General features: G+C 44.3%; 2 pseudogenes; both read left to right on the plus strand.

Annotated features, from left to right (window-relative positions):
• Positions 1-3,411, plus strand: part of LOC124021885 — a 40,074-nt pseudogene extending 36,663 nt beyond the window's left edge.
• An 11,528-nt stretch (positions 3,412-14,939) lies between these two features.
• Positions 14,940-19,963, plus strand: part of LOC124021888 — a 42,638-nt pseudogene continuing 37,614 nt past the window's right edge.

Here is a 19,963-nt window from a genome sequence, read left to right on the forward strand (position 1 = left end):
TATCTTTAGACGGCCAGTGCCTCTCATCCATACCTCTGTCTATGGATGTGGCAGTATCTTTAGACGGTCAGTGCCTCTCATCCATACCTCTGTCTATGGATGAGGCAGTATCTTTAGACGGTCAGTGCCTCTCATCCATACCTCTGTCTATGGATGAGGCAGTATCTTTAGACGGTCAGTGCCTCTCATCCATACCTCTGTCTATGGATGAGGCAGTATCTTTAGACGGTCAGTGCCTCTCATCCATAGCTCTGTCTATGGATGAGGCAGTATCTTTAGACGGTCAGTGCCTCTCATCCATACCTCTGTCTATGGATGAGGCAGTATCTTTAGACGGTCAGTGCCTCTCATCCATACCTCTGTCTATGGATGAGGCAGTATCTTTAGACGGTCAGTGCCTCTCATCCATACCTCTGTCTATGGATGAGACAGTATCTTTAGACGGTCAGTGCCTCTCATCCATACCTCTGTCTATGGATGAGGCAGTATCTTTAGACGGTCAGTGCCTCTCATCCATACCTCTGTCTATGGATGAGACAGTGGTTCCATTTCTCCAGGCCCATATATGTACAATGCCTTGCGAAAGTATTCGGCCCCCTTGAACTTTGCGACCTTTTGCCACATTTCAGGCTTCAAACATAAAGATATAAAACTGTATTTTTTTGTGAAGAATCAACAACAAGTGGGACACAATCATGAAGTGGAACGACATTTATATTATATTTCAAACTTTTTTAACAAATCAAAAACTGAAAAATTGGGCGTGCAAAATTATTCAGCCCCTTTAGTCTGGTAGAGGAGTAATCTAATTAATGTATATATATACTGTAGTCTGGTAGAGGAGTAATCTAATTAATGTATATTTATACTGTAGTCTGGTAGAGGAGTAATCTAATTAATGTATATTTATACTGTAGTCTGGTAGAGGAGTAATCTAATTAATGTATATTTATACTGTAGTCTGGTAGAGGAGTAATCTAATTAATGTATATTTATACTGTAGTCTGGTAGAGGAGTAATCTAATTAATATATATTTATACTGTAGTCTGGTAGAGGAGTAATCTAATTAATGTATATTTATACTGTAGTCTGGTAGAGGAGTAATCTAATTAATGTATATTTATACTGTAGTCTGGTAGAGGAGGTCTTTAATCTAATTAATGTATATTTATACTGTAGTCTCGTGGAGGAGATGAAGAGGCAGAATCCTGACTTCCCTGATGATGTCACCAGTGGAGTGTTGGTCCATCGGGTTATACCTGAGTCCCCCGCACACAGGTAGGTGTACACACACACACACACACACACACACACACACACACACACACACACACACACACACACACACACACACACACACACACACACACACACACACACACACACACACACACACACACAGGTAGGTGTACACACACACACACACACACACACACACACACACACACACACACACACACACAGACACACAGACACACAGACACACAGACACACAGGTAGGTGTTCACACACACACACACACACACACACACACACACACAGGTAGGTGTTCACACACACACACAGGTAGGTGTTCACACACACACACACACACACACACCTACACATACACACACACACCTACACATACACATACACACACACACACACACACACACACACACACACACACACACACACACACACACACACACACACACACACACACACACACACACACACACACACACATACACACACACACAGGTAGGTGTTTTCACACAGACACACACACACACACACATACACACACAGGTAGGTGTTTTCACACAGACACACACATACACACACAGGTAGGTGCTTTCACACAGACACACACACACACACACATACAGACACAGGTAGGTGTACACACACACACACACACACACACACACACACACACACACACACACACACACACACACACACACACACACACACACAGGTGTTTTCACACAGACACACACACACACACACATACAGACACAGGTAGCGTTCTGAGTTAGCGTTCTGAGATAGCACCATGAACTAGCTCTAGGTAATGAGCTAGCGTTAGCCGGCTTAGCTTCCTCAAGACGAAACACATTCCTTCAGCTAATCAGCAAGGGTCGTCCTCAAGGCCAGAGCAGACTTTGTTTCCTACTCTCACCCGTAATACTGATGCCGTCACACCGCTGATAAAAACTGCACTGTGTGTGTGTGTGTGTGTGTGTGTGTGTGTGTGTGTGTGCGTGCGTGCGTGCGTGCGTGGGTCATCCATGCTGTGTTGTGCCCTCTGTTTGACATCACATTTTATACCACGTGTTGGGACCACTGATAAAGGTTTCACACACACACACACACACACACACACACACACACACACACACACACACACACACACACACACACACACACACACACACACAGGTAGGTGTTTTCACACAGACACACACACTAGCCTATCAAAGGGCAAGGTTGAGCCATCACTGTACCAATGTGGAACCGACGACCAATGAGAACCTCTCGTTTTTCTACAAAAGGGGCGGGATAGAGGCCGGTGACGTGATCCTCAAGCTGAACGGCCGCCCACTCAGGACCACCGACGAGCTGCAGGGGGCGTTGCTAGGCGACGGGCCCCTCCTCCTGGAGGTTCGTCGCGGCGACGACGAGCTGCTTTTCCACATAGAGCCCCACGTCGTCATGCAGTGAGGAGGCGGAGTCATGGACCAGGGAAATGTAGTTAATTGTTTTTTTTTGTTGCAGAGTTGGGGGAGTCAATTCCAATTAAAAAGGTAGTCAAAGTCAATTCAGGAAGTGATTTCAATTTAAACTAAATAAATCGCTTTTACTTTTCAGTTTATTGAGAAGTCGTTTGAAAATAAATGGCCTTTTTTGCAATTTTGGACATGAATTGACCTGCCTTCAGTTGGAATTCAGAACGACCCTGTTTTAATGTTGTTATGCGTTTTGACTGTGTTCTCTGTGGTGACTGGGCTGGACTCACTACAGATGTACCGCCAGCTTATTCCCTACCTATAGTGGACACTATAATCCCTATTTATAGTGGACACTATAATCCCTATTTATAGTGGACACTATAATCCCTATTTATAGTGGACACTATAATCCCTACTTATAGTGGACACTATGTTCCCTACCTATAGTGCTTGTAACCAGGGCACGAGAGCCCATTGGTTGCCTAACAACCTAATAGTTTAGCCTGGTTGCTAGGTGGTTGCTAGGCGGTTGCTAGGTCATTTCGGATATATGTATGCCCAAATGTATTCCTTATGTAGTGCACTACTTTGGACCAGGACTCTACATAGTGAACTAGCTCCCTATTCCTTATGTAGTGCACTACTTTGGACTAGGACCCTACATAGTGAACTAGAGCCCTATTCCTTATGTAGTGCACTACTTTGGACCAGGACCCTACATAGTGAACTAGAGCCCTATTCCTTATGTAGTGCACTACTTTGGACCAGGACCCTACATAGTGAACTAGCTCCCTATTCCTTATGTAGTGCACTACTTTGGACTAGGACCCTACATAGTGAACTAGAGCCCTATTCCTTATGTAGTGCACTACTTTGGACTAGGACCCTACATAGTGAACTAGAGCCCTATTCCTTATGTAGTGCACTACTTTGGACCAGGACCCTACATAGTGAACTCGAGCCCTATTCCTTATGTAGTGCACTACTTTGGACTAGGACCCTACATAGTGAACTAGAGCCCTATTCCTTATGTAGTGCACTACTTTGGACCAGGACCCTACATAGTGAACTAGAGCCCTATTCCTTATGTAGTGCACTACTTTGGACCAGGACCCATAGGACTCTCCCATAGGGCTCTGGTCACTAGTAGTTCACTATATAGGGAATAGGGCCCTGGTCTAAAGTAGTGCACTATGTAGGGAATAGGGCTCTGGTCACTAGTAGTTCACTATATAGGAAATAGGGCTCTGGTCATTAGTAGTTCACTATATAGGGTATAGGGCCCTATAGTAGTGTACTATATAGGGAATAGGGCCCTGGTCTAAAGTAGTGTACTATATAAGGAATAGGGCTCTGGTCTAAAGTAGTGCACTATATAGGGAATAGGGCTCTGGTCTAAAGTAGTGTACTCCATAGGAAATAGGGCTCTGGTCTAAAGTAGTGTACTACATAGGGAATAGGGCTCTGGTCTAAAGTAGTGTACTACATAGGGAATAGGGCTCTGGTCTAAAGTAGTGTACTACATAGGGAATAGGGCTCTGGTCTAAAGTAGTGTACTCCATAGGGAATAGGGCTCTGGTATAAAGTAGTGTACTACATAGGGAATAGGGCTCTGGTCTAAAGTAGTGTACTATATAGGGAATAGGGCCCTGGTCTAAAGTAGTGCACTATATAGGGTTCCATATGGCTCTGGTCTAAAGTAGTGCACTATGTAGGGTTTAGGGTGGGATTCATTCACTATAAACGCTAGACATCTTTCAGAGAGAGATGGAGATAGAGGAGGTGCTTTAAAGGACCCTTCTGCCCGTAAACCTCATAGTTGAACCTGGTTGCTAGGCGGTTGCTAGGCCTTTTTATGCTGTACTGTATGTATGTTCATGTAAACATGAGTAAATAAAGTTCATGTTTCAAAATCGAGTGACGGATTTATTCCTACATTGTGATATTTACATAAATAATGTGCAGTATGTCACGACACACAGCCGTTTATCCGCAAACCTAGTTACTGGTGGACTGAGTAGAAACCCAGCTACTGGTGGACTGAATGGACTACTGGTGGACTGAGTAGAAACCCAGCTACTGGTGGACTGAATGGACTACTGGTGGACTGAATGGACTACTGGTGGACTGAGTAGAAACCCAGCTACTGGTGGAATGAATGGAAACCCAGCTACTGGTGGACTGACTACTGGTGGACTGAGAAACCCAGCTACTGGTGGACTGAGTAGAAACCCAGCTACATTTACATTTACATTTAAGTCATTTAGCAGACGCTCTTATCCAGAGCGACTTACAAATTCTGGTGGACTGGATGGAAACCCAGCTACTGGTGGACTGAATGGACTACTGGTGGACTGAATGGAAACCTAGTTACTGGTGGACTGAATGGACTACTGGTGGACTGAATGGACTACTGGTGGACTGAATAGAAACCCAGCTACTGGTAGACTGAATGGAGACCTAGCTACTGGTGGACTGAATGGAAACCCAGCTACTGGTGGACTGAATGGAAACCCAGCTACTGGTGGACTGAATGGAAACCCAGCTACTGGTGGACTGAATGGAAACCAGCTACTGGTGGACTGAATGGACTACTGGTGGACTGAATGGAAACCCAGCTACTGGTGGACTGAATGGAAACCCAGCTACTGGTGGACTGAATGGAAACCCAGCTACTGGTGGACTGAATGGAAACCCAGCTACTGGTGGACTGGATGGAAACCTAGCTACTGGTGGACTGAATGGACTACTGGTGGACTGAATGGAAACCTAGTTACTGGTGGACTGAATGGAAACCTAGCTACTGGTGGACTGAATGGAAACCTAGCTACTGGTGGACTGAATGGAAACCCAGCTACTGGTGGACTGAATGGAAACCCAGCTACTGGTGGACTGAATGGAAACCTAGCTACTGGTGGACTGGATGGAAACCTAGCTACTGGTGGACTGAATGGACTACTGGTGGACTGAATGGAAACCCAGCTACTGGTGGACTGGATGGAAACCCAGCTACTGGTGGACTGAATGGAAACCTAGCTACTGGTGGACTGAATGGAAACCTAGCTACTGGTGGACTGGATGGAAACCTAGCTACTGGTGGACTGAATGGACTACTGGTGGACTGAATGGAAACCTAGTTACTGGTGGACTGAATGGAAACCCAGCTACTGGTGGACTGAATGGAAACCCAGCTACTGGTGGACTGAATGGAAACCTAGCTACTGGTGGACTGAATGGAAACCCAGCTACTGGTGGACTGGATGGAAACCTAGCTACTGGTGGAATTAATGGACTACTGGTGGACTGAATGGAAACCTAGTTACTGGTGGACTGAATGGAAACCTAGCTACTGGTGGACTGAATGGAAACCTAGCTACTGGTGGACTGAATGGACTACTGGTGGACTGAATGGAAACCTAGTTACTGGTGGACTGAATGGAAACCCAGCTACTGGTGGACTGAATGGACTACTGGTGGACTGAATGGAAACCAGCTACTGGTGGACTGAATGGACTACTGGTGGACTGAATGGAAACCAGCTACTGGTGGACTGAATGGAAACCTAGTTACTGGTGGACTGAATGGAAACCTAGCTACTGGTGGACTGAATGGAAACCTAGTTACTGGTGGACTGAATGGAAACCTAGCTACTGGTGGACTGAATGGAAACCCAGCTACTGGTGGACTGAATGGACTACTGTTGGACTGAATGGAAACCAGCTACTGGTGGACTGAATGGACTACTGGTGGACTGAATGGAAACCTAGTTACTGGTGGACTGAATGGACTACTGGTGGACTGAATGGAAACCTAGTTACTGGTGGACTGGAAACGTCTAGGAGCAACAACGGCTCAGCCGAGAAGTGGCAGGCCACACAATGCTCACAGAACGGGACTGCCGGGGTGCTGTAGAAATCATCTATCTTCGGTTGCAACACTCACTACCTCATTTCCAAACTGCCTCTGGAAGCACAAGTTTCCGCTCTCAAAAGTCACATTTTTTTAAAACAGTAAAACAACGTAATTGGAGGTTTAAAGTCCACAGCTCTTGTTGTTTAAACCACAACAGGTTTTGAGGTCTGGGGAAAAATCACACAAAAAAAATGTAGACCCCTTTTAGTTCAGTTGTAGATGCCCTTTAGTTCAACTGTGCAAGAGACTTGTTTGGTCACACACACACACACACACACACACACACACACACACACACACACACACACACACACACACACACACACACACACACACACACACACACACACACACACACACACACACACACACACACACACACACACACACCTGATCTTAAGTCTGCTCCTCTGCCCCTGTTGAACTGTCGAAGTAGGTGTGTGTGTGTGTTAAGACTTCAGTGCAAAGTCTTTGGTTTGTTTAGCTTGAGAAAAGGTCTGCCAAGAAAGAAAGAGAGAGAGAGAGAGAGAGAGAGACTTACTTGTGGAGGTCTGGTAACTGCTGGAGAGGGATGGGTGGAGCCAACACATGGTTGCAAGGTGATAACATTCTCTCTGTTCCAGCCAGTATTATGAGACTCAGCAGCCTCCACTGACGTGTGTGTGTGTGTGTGTGTGTGTGTGTGTGTGTGTGTGTGTGTGTGTGTGTGTGTGTGTGTGTGTGTGTGTGTGTGTGTGTGTGTGTGTGTGTGTGTGTCCCGCTGACCATATCGTTTTAGTGTCTGTGATTTTCTTGCCAAGACATATTCTCATAGCACTACACCAGGTGACTCTAGTGTGTGTGTACTCTAGTCTACTCTCGGGTGGTGTGTGTGTACTCTAGTCTACTCTAGGGTGGTGTGTGTGTATATGTGTACTCTAGTCTACTCTCGGGTGGTGTGTGTGTGTACTCTAGTCTACTCTAGGGTGGTGTGTGTGTGTGTACTCTAGTCTACTCTAGGGTGGTGTATGTGTACTCTAGTCTACTCTAGGGTGGTGTGTGTGTGTGTGTATGTGTACTCTAGTCTACTCTAGGGTGGTGTGTGTGTGTACTCTAGTCTACTCTAGGGTGGTGTGTGTGTGTGTGTGTACTCTAGTCTACTCTAGGGTGGTGTGTGTGTGTACTCTAGTCTACTCTAGGGTGGTGTGTGTGTGTGTACTCTAGTCTACTCTAGGGTGGTGTGTGTGTGTACTCTAGTCTACTCTAGGGTGGTGTGTGTGTGTGTACTCTAGTCTACTCTAGGGTGGTGTGTGTGTGTGTACTCTAGTCTACTCTAGGGTGGTGTGTGTGTGTGTACTCTAGTCTACTCTAGGGTGGTGTGTGTGTGTGTACTCTAGTCTACTCTAGGGTGGTGTGTGTGTGTGTGTGTGTACTCTAGTCTACTCTAGGGTGGTGTGTGTGTGTGTGTGTGTGTGTGTGTGTGTGTGTGTGTGTGTGTGTGTACTCTAGTCTACTCTCGGGTGGTGTGTGTGTGTACTCTAGTCTACATTTACATTTACATTTAAGTCGTGTGTGTGTGTGTGTGTGTGTGTGTGTGTGTGTGTACTCTAGTCTACTCTAGGGTGGTGTGTGTGTGTACTCTAGTCTACTCTAGGGTGGTGTGTGTGTGTGTGTGTACTCTAGTCTACTCTAGGGTGGTGTGTGTGTGTGTGTACTCTAGTCTACTCTAGGGTGGTGTGTGTGTGTGTGTACTCTAGTCTACTCTAGGGTGGTGTGTGTGTGTACTCTAGTCTACTCTAGGGTGGTGTGTGTGTGTGTGTGTGTGTGTGTGTGTGTGTGTGTGTGTACTCTAGTCTACTCTAGGGTGGTGTGTGTGTGTACTCTAGTCTACTCTAGGGTGGTGTGTGTGTACTCTAGTCTACTCTAGGGTGGTGTGTGTGTGTGTACTCTAGTCTACTCTAGGGTGGTGTGTGTGTGTGTGTACTCTAGTCTACTCTAGGGTGGTGTGTGTGTGTGTACTCTAGTCTACTCTAGGGTGGTGTATGTGTACTCTAGTCTACTCTAGGGTGGTGTATGTGTACTCTAGTCTACTCTAGGGTGGTGTGTGTGTGTGTGTGTACTCTAGTCTACTCTAGGGTGGTGTGTGTGTGTGTACTCTAGTCTACTCTAGGGTGGTGTGTGTGTGTGTGTGTGTGTGTACTCTAGTCTACTCTAGGGTGGTGGGTCTAACCGCCTCATAAAGAGACACCCTGTCTCTATGTCTTGGAATGTGTTTCAAAAATATCTCTTGTAGATGAGTAGATACATTTTAATTTTATTTTAAATCCTGATCTCATTGTGGTGAGTCTCTCACCAACTGAAAATCTATTCAAAAATAGTTTAAAAAATAAAATAAAAAGTTCATCTTAATCTCAATTGCTGTTCCTTGTTCCTTTCCAACCTCTCTCTTCGCTTCCATTTTTAAAACCCATTGAATAAGATCACAGTATTTAAAAAGAAAATGTAACCTTTATTTAACTAGGCAAGTCAGTTGAGAAACAAATTCTTGTTTACAATGACAGCCTACCCCCCGGACAACGCTGGGCCAATTGTGCACCACCCTGTGGGACTCAGCCGGATCACAGCCGGATAAGATACAGCCTAGAATCGAACCAGGGACTGTAGTGACGCCTCTTGCGCTGAGATGCAGTGCCTTAGAGATGCAGTGCCTTAGCCACTTGGGAGCCCTCTGTTCATCACCGCTGACCTTCTACTCCAATGGGTTTTGAGAAGGAGGCTAGGAGAGAGAATGCGAGGAAACGCAATTGAGATTTTCCAATTGACAAAACGACGAGTGTGGCGCCATCTAGCGGTCAAACCGGAGAAGTGTCGCTGTCAAATTAAATGCAGCCTATAGTTCCAGCGCTGGCCACTAGGTGGGAGTGTTTACCATATCTGTGGACTGGCCTCCTGACGTGGCAGATGTAGAGGGTTAAGGGGGTAGAGGGTTAGAGTGTAGGGGGTTTAGAGAGAAGAGGGTTAAAGTGTAGGTGGTTAGAGTGTAGAGGGTTAAGAGTGTAGGGGTTAGAGTGTAGGGGTTAGAGTGCAGGGGGTTAGAGTGCAGGGGTTAGAGTGCAGGGGTTAGAGTGCAGGGGTTAGAGTGCAGGGGGTCAGAGTGCAGGGGTCAGAGTGCAGGGGTTAGAGTGCAGAGGGGTTAGAGTGGTCACATACCTCCACCTACAGTCACATACCTCTATACCTCCACCTACAGTCACATACCTCTATACCTCCACCTACAGTCACATACCTCTATACCTCCACCTACAGTCACATACCTCTATACCTCCACCTACAGTCACATACCTCTATACCTCCACCTACAGTCACATACCTCCACCTACAGTCACATACCTCTATACCTCCACCTACAGTCACATACCTCTATACCTCCACCTACAGTCACATACCTCTATACCTCCACCTACAGTCACATACCTCTATATCTCCACCTACAGTCACATACCTCCACCTACAGTCACATACCTCTATACCTCTTTACCTACAGTCACATACCTCTTTTACTCCACGGGGTGTTGCTCTTCCTAGAGGCAAGCAGGACGTTCATACCAACACTTTCTACAGTCACAACACTTTCTACAGTCACAACACTTTCTACAGTCACAACACTTTCTACAGTCTGAGCCTATTTCTACAGTCTGAAGTCCCTTGTGTTTTCCCCCACGGTGGAGGAATTGTGCGTACCAACTCGGAGTGTGTGTGTGTGTGTGTGTGTGTGTGCACGCACGTGAGTGTGTTGTGTTTTTTGTGTGTGTGTGTGTGTTCTGAGTGTGTGTATGTGTGAGTGTTGTGTGTGTCTTTGTGTGTCTTTGTGTGTATATGTGTGTTCTCGTGTGTGTGTGTGTGTGTGTGTGTGTGTGTGTGTGTGTGTGTGTGTGTGTGTGTGTGTGTGTGTGTGTGTGTGTGTGTGTGTGTGTGTGTGTGTGTGTGTGTGTTCGGTGAGTGTGTGTGTGTGTGTTCGGTGAGTGTGCTCGGTGTGTGTGTTCGGTGAGTGTGTGTGTGTCCTTAAGGTATCCCTCCATACCTCAGAAGGCTCCCTGAGTAACATACCTCACATTCCTGGCAACAGTGGCTCTGTTCCATTAGCCTGTTTTATAGAGGGTCTTCAGAGATGTTTTCACTAGCCTGTTTTATAGAGGGTCTTCAGAGATGTTTTCACTAGCCTGTTTTACAGAGGGTCTTCAGATGTGTTCACTAGCCTGTTTCATAGAGGGTCTTCAGAGATGTTTTCACTAGCCTGTTTTATAGAGGAGAGGGTCTTCAGAGATGTTTTCACTAGCCTGTTATATAGAGGAGAGGGTCTTCAGAGATGTTTTCACTAGCCTGTTTTATAGAGGAGAGGGTCCTCAGAGATGTTTTCACTAGTCTGTTTTATAGAGGGTCTTCAGAGATGTCTTCACTAGCCTGTTATATAGAGGAGAGGGTCCTCAGAGATGTCTTCACTAGCCTGTTTCATAGAGGGTCTTCAGAGATGTTTTCACTAGTCTGTTATATAGAGGGTCTTCAGAGATGTCTTCACTAGCCTGTTTCATAGAGGGTCCTCAGAGATGTTTTCACTAGCCTGTTTTATAGAGGAGAGGGTCCTCAGAGATGTTTTCACTAGCCTGTTTTATAGAGGGTCTTCAGAGATGTGTTCACTAGTCTGTTTTATAGAGGGTCTTCAGATGTGTTCACTAGTCTGTTTCATAGAGGGTCTTCAGATGTGTTCACTAGCCTGTTTTATAGAGGGTCTTCAGAGCTGTTTTCACTAGCCTGTTTTATAGAGGGTCTTCAGAGATGTGTTCACTAGTCTGTTTTACAGAGGGTCTTCAGAGATGTCTTCACTAGCCTGTTTTATAGAGGGTCCTCAGAGATGTCTTCACTAGCCTGTTTTACAGAGGGTCTTCAGAGATGTTTTCACTAGTCTGTTATATAGAGGGTCTTCAGAGATGTTTTCACTAGCCTGTTTTATAGAGGAGAGGGTCCTCAGAGATGTCTTCACTAGCCTGTTTTATAGAGGAGAGGGTCCTCAGAGATGTCTTCACTAGCCTGTTTTATAGAGGAGAGGGTCCTCAGAGATGTTTTCACTAGCCTGTTTTATAGAGGAGAGGGTCTTCAGAGATGTTTTCACTAGCCTGTTTTATAGAGGAGAGGGTCCTCAGAGATGTTTTCACTAGCCTGTTTTATAGAGGAGAGGGTCTTCAGAGATGTTTTCACTAGCCTGTTTTATAGAGGAGAGGGTCTTCAGAGATGTCTTCACTAGCCTGTTTTATAGAGGAGAGGGTCCTCAGAGATGTTTTCACTAGCCTGTTTTATAGAGGAGAGGGTCTTCAGAGATGTCTTCACTAGCCTGTTATATAGAGGAGAGGGTCCTCAGAGATGTTTTCACTAGCCTGTTTTATAGAGGGTCTTCAGAGATGTCTTCACTAGCCTGTTTTATAGAGGGTCTTCAGAGATGTGTTGACTAGCCTGTTTTATAGAGGAGAGGGTCCTCAGAGATGTTTTCACTAGCCTGTTTTATAGAGGGTCTTCAGAGATGTGTTCACTAGCCTGTTTTATAGAGGGTCTTCAGAGATGTCTTCACTAGTCTGTTATATAGAGGGTCTTCAGAGATGTTTTCACTAGCCTGTTTTATAGAGGGTCTTCAGAGATGTGTTCACTAGTCTGTTATATAGAGGGTCTTCAGAGCTGTTTTCACTAGCCTGTTTTATAGAGGGTCTTCAGAGATGTCTTCACTAGCCTGTTTTATAGAGGGTCTTCAGAGATGTCTTCACTAGCCTGTTTTATAGAGGGTCTTCAGAGCTGTTTTCACTAGTCTGTTTTACATTGAGATGAATTGACAGTGAGTTTGTGTGTTTGAAGTCAAAGTGAACTTTAAAGACATGATTCTAAAATAGTTTCAATTGTTTGTAAGTTATTTATTAACTGTAAAAATGTCAAATAATTAAATGTTATTTTGCGATGACTAAATCTGCATCCCAAATGGAACAATAAACCCTATTCTCTATGGGCCCTGTGGTCTAAAGTAGTGCACCCTATTCCCTATGGGCCCTGTGGTCTAAAGTAGTGCATCATATTCTCTATGGGCCCTGTGGTCTAAAGTAGTGCACCCTATTCCCTATGGGCCCTGTGGTCTAAAGTAGTGCATCATATTCTCTATGGGGCCTGTGGTCTAAAGTAGTGCACCCTATTCCCTATGGGCCCTGTGGTCTAAAGTAGTGCATCATATTCTCTATGGGGCCTGTGGTCTAAAGTAGTACATCATATTCTCTATGGGGCCTGTGGTCTAAAGTAGTGCACCCTATTCCCTATGGGCCCTGTGGTCTAAAGTAGTGCATCATATTCTCTATGGGGCCTGTGGTCTAAAGTAGTGCATCATATTCTCTATGGGGCCTGTGGTCTAAAGTAGTGCACCCTATTCCCTATGGGCCCTGTGGTCTAAAGTAGTGCATCATATTCCCTATGGGCCCTGTGGTCTAAAGTAGTGCACCCTATTCCCTATGGGCCCTGGTCTAAAGTAGTGCATCCTATTCCCTATGGGCCCTGTGGTCTAAAGTAGTGCACCCTATTCCCTATGGGCCCTGTGGTCTAAAGTAGTGCACCCTATTCCCTATGGGCCCTGTGGTCTAAAGTAGTGCACTTTATTAGACCAACAAGGTATCACGGTTCCACTTCAGAGTCAAACGTTTCAGATGGGGGAGGGAGGATGAACGTTTATGTGTGAAGTGAAAGTAAACATAGATTTAAGTTTTAGTCATTAAATACCGAGTGTTTAAAACTTCTTCGGGAGGGTTGAGCTAACGTAGGCTAATGCGATTAGCATGAGGTTGAGCTAACGTAGGCTAATGCGATTAGCATGAGGTTGAGCTAACGTAGGCTAATGCGATTAGCATGAGGTTGAGCTAACGTGGGCTAATGCGATTAGCATGAGGTTGAGCTAACGTGGGCTAATGCGATTAGCATGAGGTTGAGCTAACGTGGGCTAATGCGATTAGCATGAGGTTGAGCTAACGTAGGCTAATGCGATTAGCATGAGGTTGAGCTAACGTGGGCTAATGCGATTAGCATGAGGTTGAGCTAACGTGGGCTAATGCGATTAGCATGAGGTTGAGCTAACGTAGGCTAATGCGATTAGCATGAGGTTGAGCTAACGTAGGCTAATGCGATTAGCATGAGGTTGAGCTAACGTGGGCTAATGCGATTAGCATGAGGTTGAGCTAACGTAGGCTAATGCGATTAGCATGAGATTGAGCTAACGTGGGCTAATGCGATTAGCATGAGGTTGTAAGTAACATGAAAAACAAAGAGGCTAAAAGTTAGTTTTTATTTAATATTTTATTGAACCTGGCTGGTACTGGCATTGGGGGATGCAGGGACAGACTGTCATTGTGGCTTTCCATTTTAAGTTTCGCTGTCTCCTGGACAACCTCTCTGGCACTAAATACACTGCCAAGACTCTTGAGACACACACACACACACCATGCACACACACACACACAAACACAGACCTGAAATTCCTCAGACAGCTTCCAGTAATAGGAGACTCTTCTCTCTGAAGTCACAAACTATAAACCAAGAGGTCTTTACATTTAATCCACAAGTTCAACACACACGGCAGGACATGTTCCTCTTTTGTCTTCCCGCCAACACACACACACACACACACACACACACACACACACACACACACACACACACACACACACACACACACACACACACACACACACACACACACACACACACACACACACACACACACACACACACACACACCATGCACACACACACACACAAACACAGACCTGAAATTCCTCAGACAGCTTCCAGTAATAGGAGACTCTTCTCTCTGACGTCACAAACTATAAACCAAGAGGTCTTTACATTTAATCCACAAGTTCAACACACACGGCAGGACATGTTCCTCTTTTGTCTTCCTGCCAACACACACACACACACACACACCCTGGATGTCTTCTGTAATATGATCTACTGGAAGAGTATTCTCCTGATTTTCCTGGCTGTGGGGGTTCAAGGATACAGACAGGGAGAGGAGAAAACGTTTTTCAACTGTGGGAGGTAGGAGAGAGAGAGGAGAGGGAGAGAGACTGGGAGAGAGACGGAGAGAGAGAGGAGAGGGAGAGAGAGGGGGAGAGAGAGAATACGTTTTCAACTGTGGAAGGTAGGAGAGAGAGAGGAGAGGGAGAGAGACTGGGAGAGAGAGAGGAGAGGGAGAGAGACTGGGAGAGAGACATAGAGAGAGAGACAGAGAGACAGAGAGACAGAGAGACAGAGAGACAGAGAGACAGAGAGAGAGAGAGAGAGAGAGAGAGAGAGAGAGAGAGAGAGAGAGAGAGATTGAATCTGTGGTAGTGTAATTACAGAGTGTATAGCAGACCTGCTCCACTCCGTACCAAGCCTGCCACATCACTATGGACACAACGGAATATAAGACGTCCTTAACCGTTGTTACCCTCTTCAGCGTCCTGTCGATATGCTGGTGTGCCCCTCAACGGTTCTGCCAGCCTGGAGACCACAATTCGGGTACAGTACCACTTTTATTCATTCATCATCTGCATGGCTGGTTACGCATCATGGAGCTATTGAAGTAAGCTACAGCATAGCGGTCCATCCAGATTAGCTACTCAGTGCTTCTACATCTGCATGGCTGCTTGGGGTTTCAGGCTTTGGGTTTCTGTATAGAAACGTTAAGGTGCACTGTCCCTTTAAAAATATAACATTTACTCAAACTCAGTATGAGTATTTCAAGTCAGGTTACTGGTATTTCAAGTCAGGTTACTGGTATTTCAAGTCAGGTTACTGGTATTTCAAGTCAGGTTACTGGTATTTCAAGTCAGGTTACTGGTATTTCAAGTCAGATTACCGGTATTATAAATCAGATTACTGGTATTATAAGTCAGGTTACTGGTATTATAAATCAGATTACTGGTATTATAAGTCAGGTTACTGGTATTATAAATCAGATTACTGGTATTATAAGTCAGGTTACTGGTATTATAAATCAGATTACTGGTATTATAAGTCAGGTTACTGGTATTATAAATCAGATTACTGGTATTATAAGTCAGGTTACTGGTATTATAAATCAGATTACTGGTATTATAAGTCAGGTTACTGGTATTATAAATCAGATTACTGGTATTATAAGTCAGGTTACTGGTATTATAAGTCAGGTTACTGGTATTATAAATCAGATTACTGGTATTATAAATCAGGTTACTGGTATTATAAGTCAGGTTACTGGTATTATAAATCAGGTTACTGGTATTATAAATCAGGTTACTGGTATTATAAGTCAGGTTACTGGTATTATAAGTCAGGTTACTGGTATTATAAATCAGATTACTGGTATTATAAGTCAGGTTACTGGTATTATAAATCAGATTACTGGTATTATAAGTCAGGTTACTGGTATTATAAGTCAGGTTACTGGTATTATAAGTCAGGTTACTGGTATTATAAGTCAGGTTACTGGTATTATAAATCAGATTACTGGTATTATAAGTCAGGTTACTGGTATTATAAGTCAGATTACTGGTATTATAAATCAGATTACCGGTATTATAAATCAGATTACTGGTATTTCAAGTCAGATTACCGGTATTATAAATCAGATTACTGGTATTTCAAGTCAGGTTACTGGTATTATAAATCAGGTTACTGGTATTATAAGTCAGGTTACTGGTATTATAAATCAGATTACTGGTATTATAAGTCAGGTTACTGGTATTATAAGTCAGGTTACTGGTATTATAAATCAGATTACTGGTATTATAAATCAGATTACTGGTATTATAAGTCAGGTTACTGGTATTTTATGTCCAAACCACAGTATCTGTTTATAAGTGCAATATAATTTTAGAAAAAATGTCACAGATGTTGGTTCTTCGTCTGTGTTGGTGTCTGACGTCATACAGTGGCTTGCGAAAGTATTCACACCCTTGGCATTTTTCCTATTTCGTTGCCTTTACAAGCCTGGAATTAAAATGTTTTTTTTTTTAGGGGGATTTGTGTCATTTGATTTACACAACATGCCTACCGCTTTGAAGATGCAACATTTTTTTTTCTTATTGGGAGACAAACAAGATATAAGACAAAAAAAACAGAAATTTAGAGCATAACTATTAATAATAATAATAATATATGCCATTTAGCAGACGCTTTTATCCAAAGCGACTTACAGTCATGTGTGCATACATTCTACGTATGGGTGGTCCCGGGGATCGAACCCACTACCCTGGCGTTACAAGCGCCATGCTCTACCAACTGAGCTACAGAAGGACCTATTCACCCTCCCAAAGTCAGTACTTTGTAGAGCCACGTTTTGCAGCAATTACAGCTGCAAGTCTCTTGGGGTCTGTCTCTATAAGCTTGGCACATCCAGCCACTGGGATTTTTGCCCGTTCTTCAAGGCAAAACTGCTCCAGCTCCTTCAAGTTGGATGGGTTTCGCAATCTTTAACACATATCACAGATTCTCAATTGGATTGAGGTCTGGGCTTTGACTAGGCCATTCCAAGACATTTAAATGTTTCCCCTTAAACCACTAGAGAGTCGATTTAGTAGTATGCTTAGGGTCATTGTCCTGCCAGTCTCAAATCTCTGGAAGACTGAAACCGGTTTCCGTCAAGAATTTCCTTGGATTCAGCGCCATCCATCATTCATTCAATTCTGACTAGTTTCCCAGTCCCTGCAGATGAAAAACATCCCCACAGCATGATGCTGCTGCCACCACCATGCTTCACTGTGTGGGGATGGTATTCTCAGGGTGATGAGAGGTGTTGGGTTTGCGCCAGACGTAGTGTTTTCTTAGATGGCCAAATAGCTCAATTTTAGTCTCATCTGACCAGAGTACCTTCTTCCATATGTTTGGGGAATCTCCCACATGCCTGTTGGTGAACACCAAACTTCTTTGCTAATTTTTTTCTTTAAGCAATGGCTTTTTTCTGGCCACTCTTCCATAAAGCCCAGCTTTGTGTAGTGTACAGCTTAAAGTGGTCCCATGGACAGATACTACAATCTCTGATGTGGAGCTTTGCAGATCCTCCAGGATTATCTCTGGTCTCTTTGTTGCTTCTCTGATTAATGCCCTACTTTCTTGGTCCATGAGTTTTGGTGAGCAGCCTTCTCTTGGCAGGTTTGTTATGGTGCCATTTAAAAAAAAATATATATATATATATTTAATGGTGCTCCATGGGATGTTCAAAGCCACTGGAAGAAGGTGCTCTGGTGAGACCAAAATTGAACGCTTTGGTCAGATACAGCATCGGCATGTTTGGCGTCGAAACAGAGATGCATACAAGGAGAGGCACCTCATACCCACGGTGAAATATGAAGGGGGGTCAGTGATGTTTTGGGGCTGTTATAATTCCAGAGGCCATGGGGCACTGGTTAAGATTGATGGCATAATGAATTCCACCAAGTACCAGGCAATTTGGCTGACAATCTGTTTGCCTCTGCCTGAAGGCTGGGACTTGGCCCTAGGTGGACTTTACAACAAGACAATGACCCAAAACATACCTCAAGATCCACACAGAAATGGTTCTGTGACAAAAAAAATCTATGTTCTGCCATGGCCATCTCAGTCACCAGACCTCATTCCAATTGAAAACCTGTGGGATGAGTTGAAGAGGGCAGTTGATGAGCACAAACCCAAGAATGTGAAGGATCTTGAAAGGATCTGCATAGAGGAATGGTCCAAAATCCCTCCAAATGTGTTCCTGAACCTTGTCAAACATTACAGGAAAAGACCGTGCTGTAATCCTTACCAGAGGTGTTTGCACTAAGTAGTAAATGAGTGCCAAGAATTATGAAACCTTGATTTTGGTTAAATTTGTTTTGTATTAAATAATTATGATTTCGGTTGGTTCCATTGAAACATTAATAAAGTCCAGTATTTCTCACACGCTGGTATTTTGAGTTTATCTCTATAATTATGTTGTTTATATTTTTTTAAGTATTGTTTGTGCATTGCCAGTCAGGGGTGCAAGTAAGTTGATCCCACTGTAGAGGGTAAGTCTATGGGTTATCAAGGAGATGTTGGAGAAGCACTGCAGTCTGGGTGTTCTCCAGGAGAGGTTATAGAACCACTGCAGTAGGTTACATAGAGTCTGGGGGTTCTCCAGGAGAGGTTATAGAACCACTGCAGTAGTCTACATACAGTCTGGGGGTTCTCCAGGAGAGGTTATAGAACCACTGTAGTAGGTTACATACAGTCTGGGGGTTCTCCAGGAGAGGTTATAGAACCACTGCAGTAGGCTACATACAGTCTGGGGGTTCTCCAGGAGAGGTTAGAGAACCACTGCAGTAGGCTACATACAGTCTGGGGGTTCTCCAGGAGAGGTTATAGAACCACTGCAGTAGGTTAGATAGAGTCTGGGGGTTCTCCAGGAGAGATTCTAGAACCACTGCAGTAGGTTAGATAGAGTCTGGGGGTTCTCCAGGAGAGGTTAGAGAACCACTGCAGTAGGCTACATACAGTCTGGGGGTTCTCCAGGAGAGATTCTAGCAACATTACAGTAGGTTAGATACAGTCTGGGGGTTCTCCATGAGAGGTTATAGAACCACTGCAGTAGGCTACATACAGTCTGGGGGTTCTCCAGGAGAGGTTATAGAACCACTGCAGTAGGTTAGATAGAGTCTGGGGGTTCTCCAGGAGAGGTTAGAGAACCACTGCAGTAGGCTACATACAGTCTGGGGGTTCTCCAGGAGAGGTTAGAGAACCACTGCAGTAGGCTACATACAGTCTGGGGGTTCTCCAGGAGAGATTCTAGAACCACTGCAGTAGGTTAGATAGAGTCTGGGGGTTCTCCAGGAGATATTAGAGAACCACTGCAGTAGTTTACATAGAGTCTGGGGGTTCTCCAGGAGATATTAGAGAACCACTGCAGTAGGTTAGATAGAGTCTGGGGGTTCTCCAGGAGAGGTTAGAGAACCACTGCAGTAGGTTACACATACTTCTATTGTGATGTGTTTTGTGTTTTGTGTTTTGCAGGAAGATGCAACAACGGTCCAGATGAAGTCAAACGTAAGTTGTTTCACTCAACTTATTTTATTCTTCTAAGAAAATTAATTCAATGGAAATATGGATTGTAAAATATATCTTAGGTATGATGTCATCCGTATAGCAGTGCACTGTATCTTAGTGTTTATAGTGTACATACCACACTGTATCTTAGTGTTTATAGTGTACATACCACACTGGATCTGATAGTGTTTATAGTGTACATACCACACTGGATCTTAGTGTTTATAGTGTACATACCACACTGGATCTTAGTGTTTATAGTGTACAT

Source organism: Oncorhynchus gorbuscha, unplaced genomic scaffold (assembly GCF_021184085.1).
Source record: "Oncorhynchus gorbuscha isolate QuinsamMale2020 ecotype Even-year unplaced genomic scaffold, OgorEven_v1.0 Un_scaffold_1241, whole genome shotgun sequence".
NCBI classification, from domain to species: Eukaryota; Metazoa; Chordata; class Actinopteri; order Salmoniformes; family Salmonidae; genus Oncorhynchus; species Oncorhynchus gorbuscha.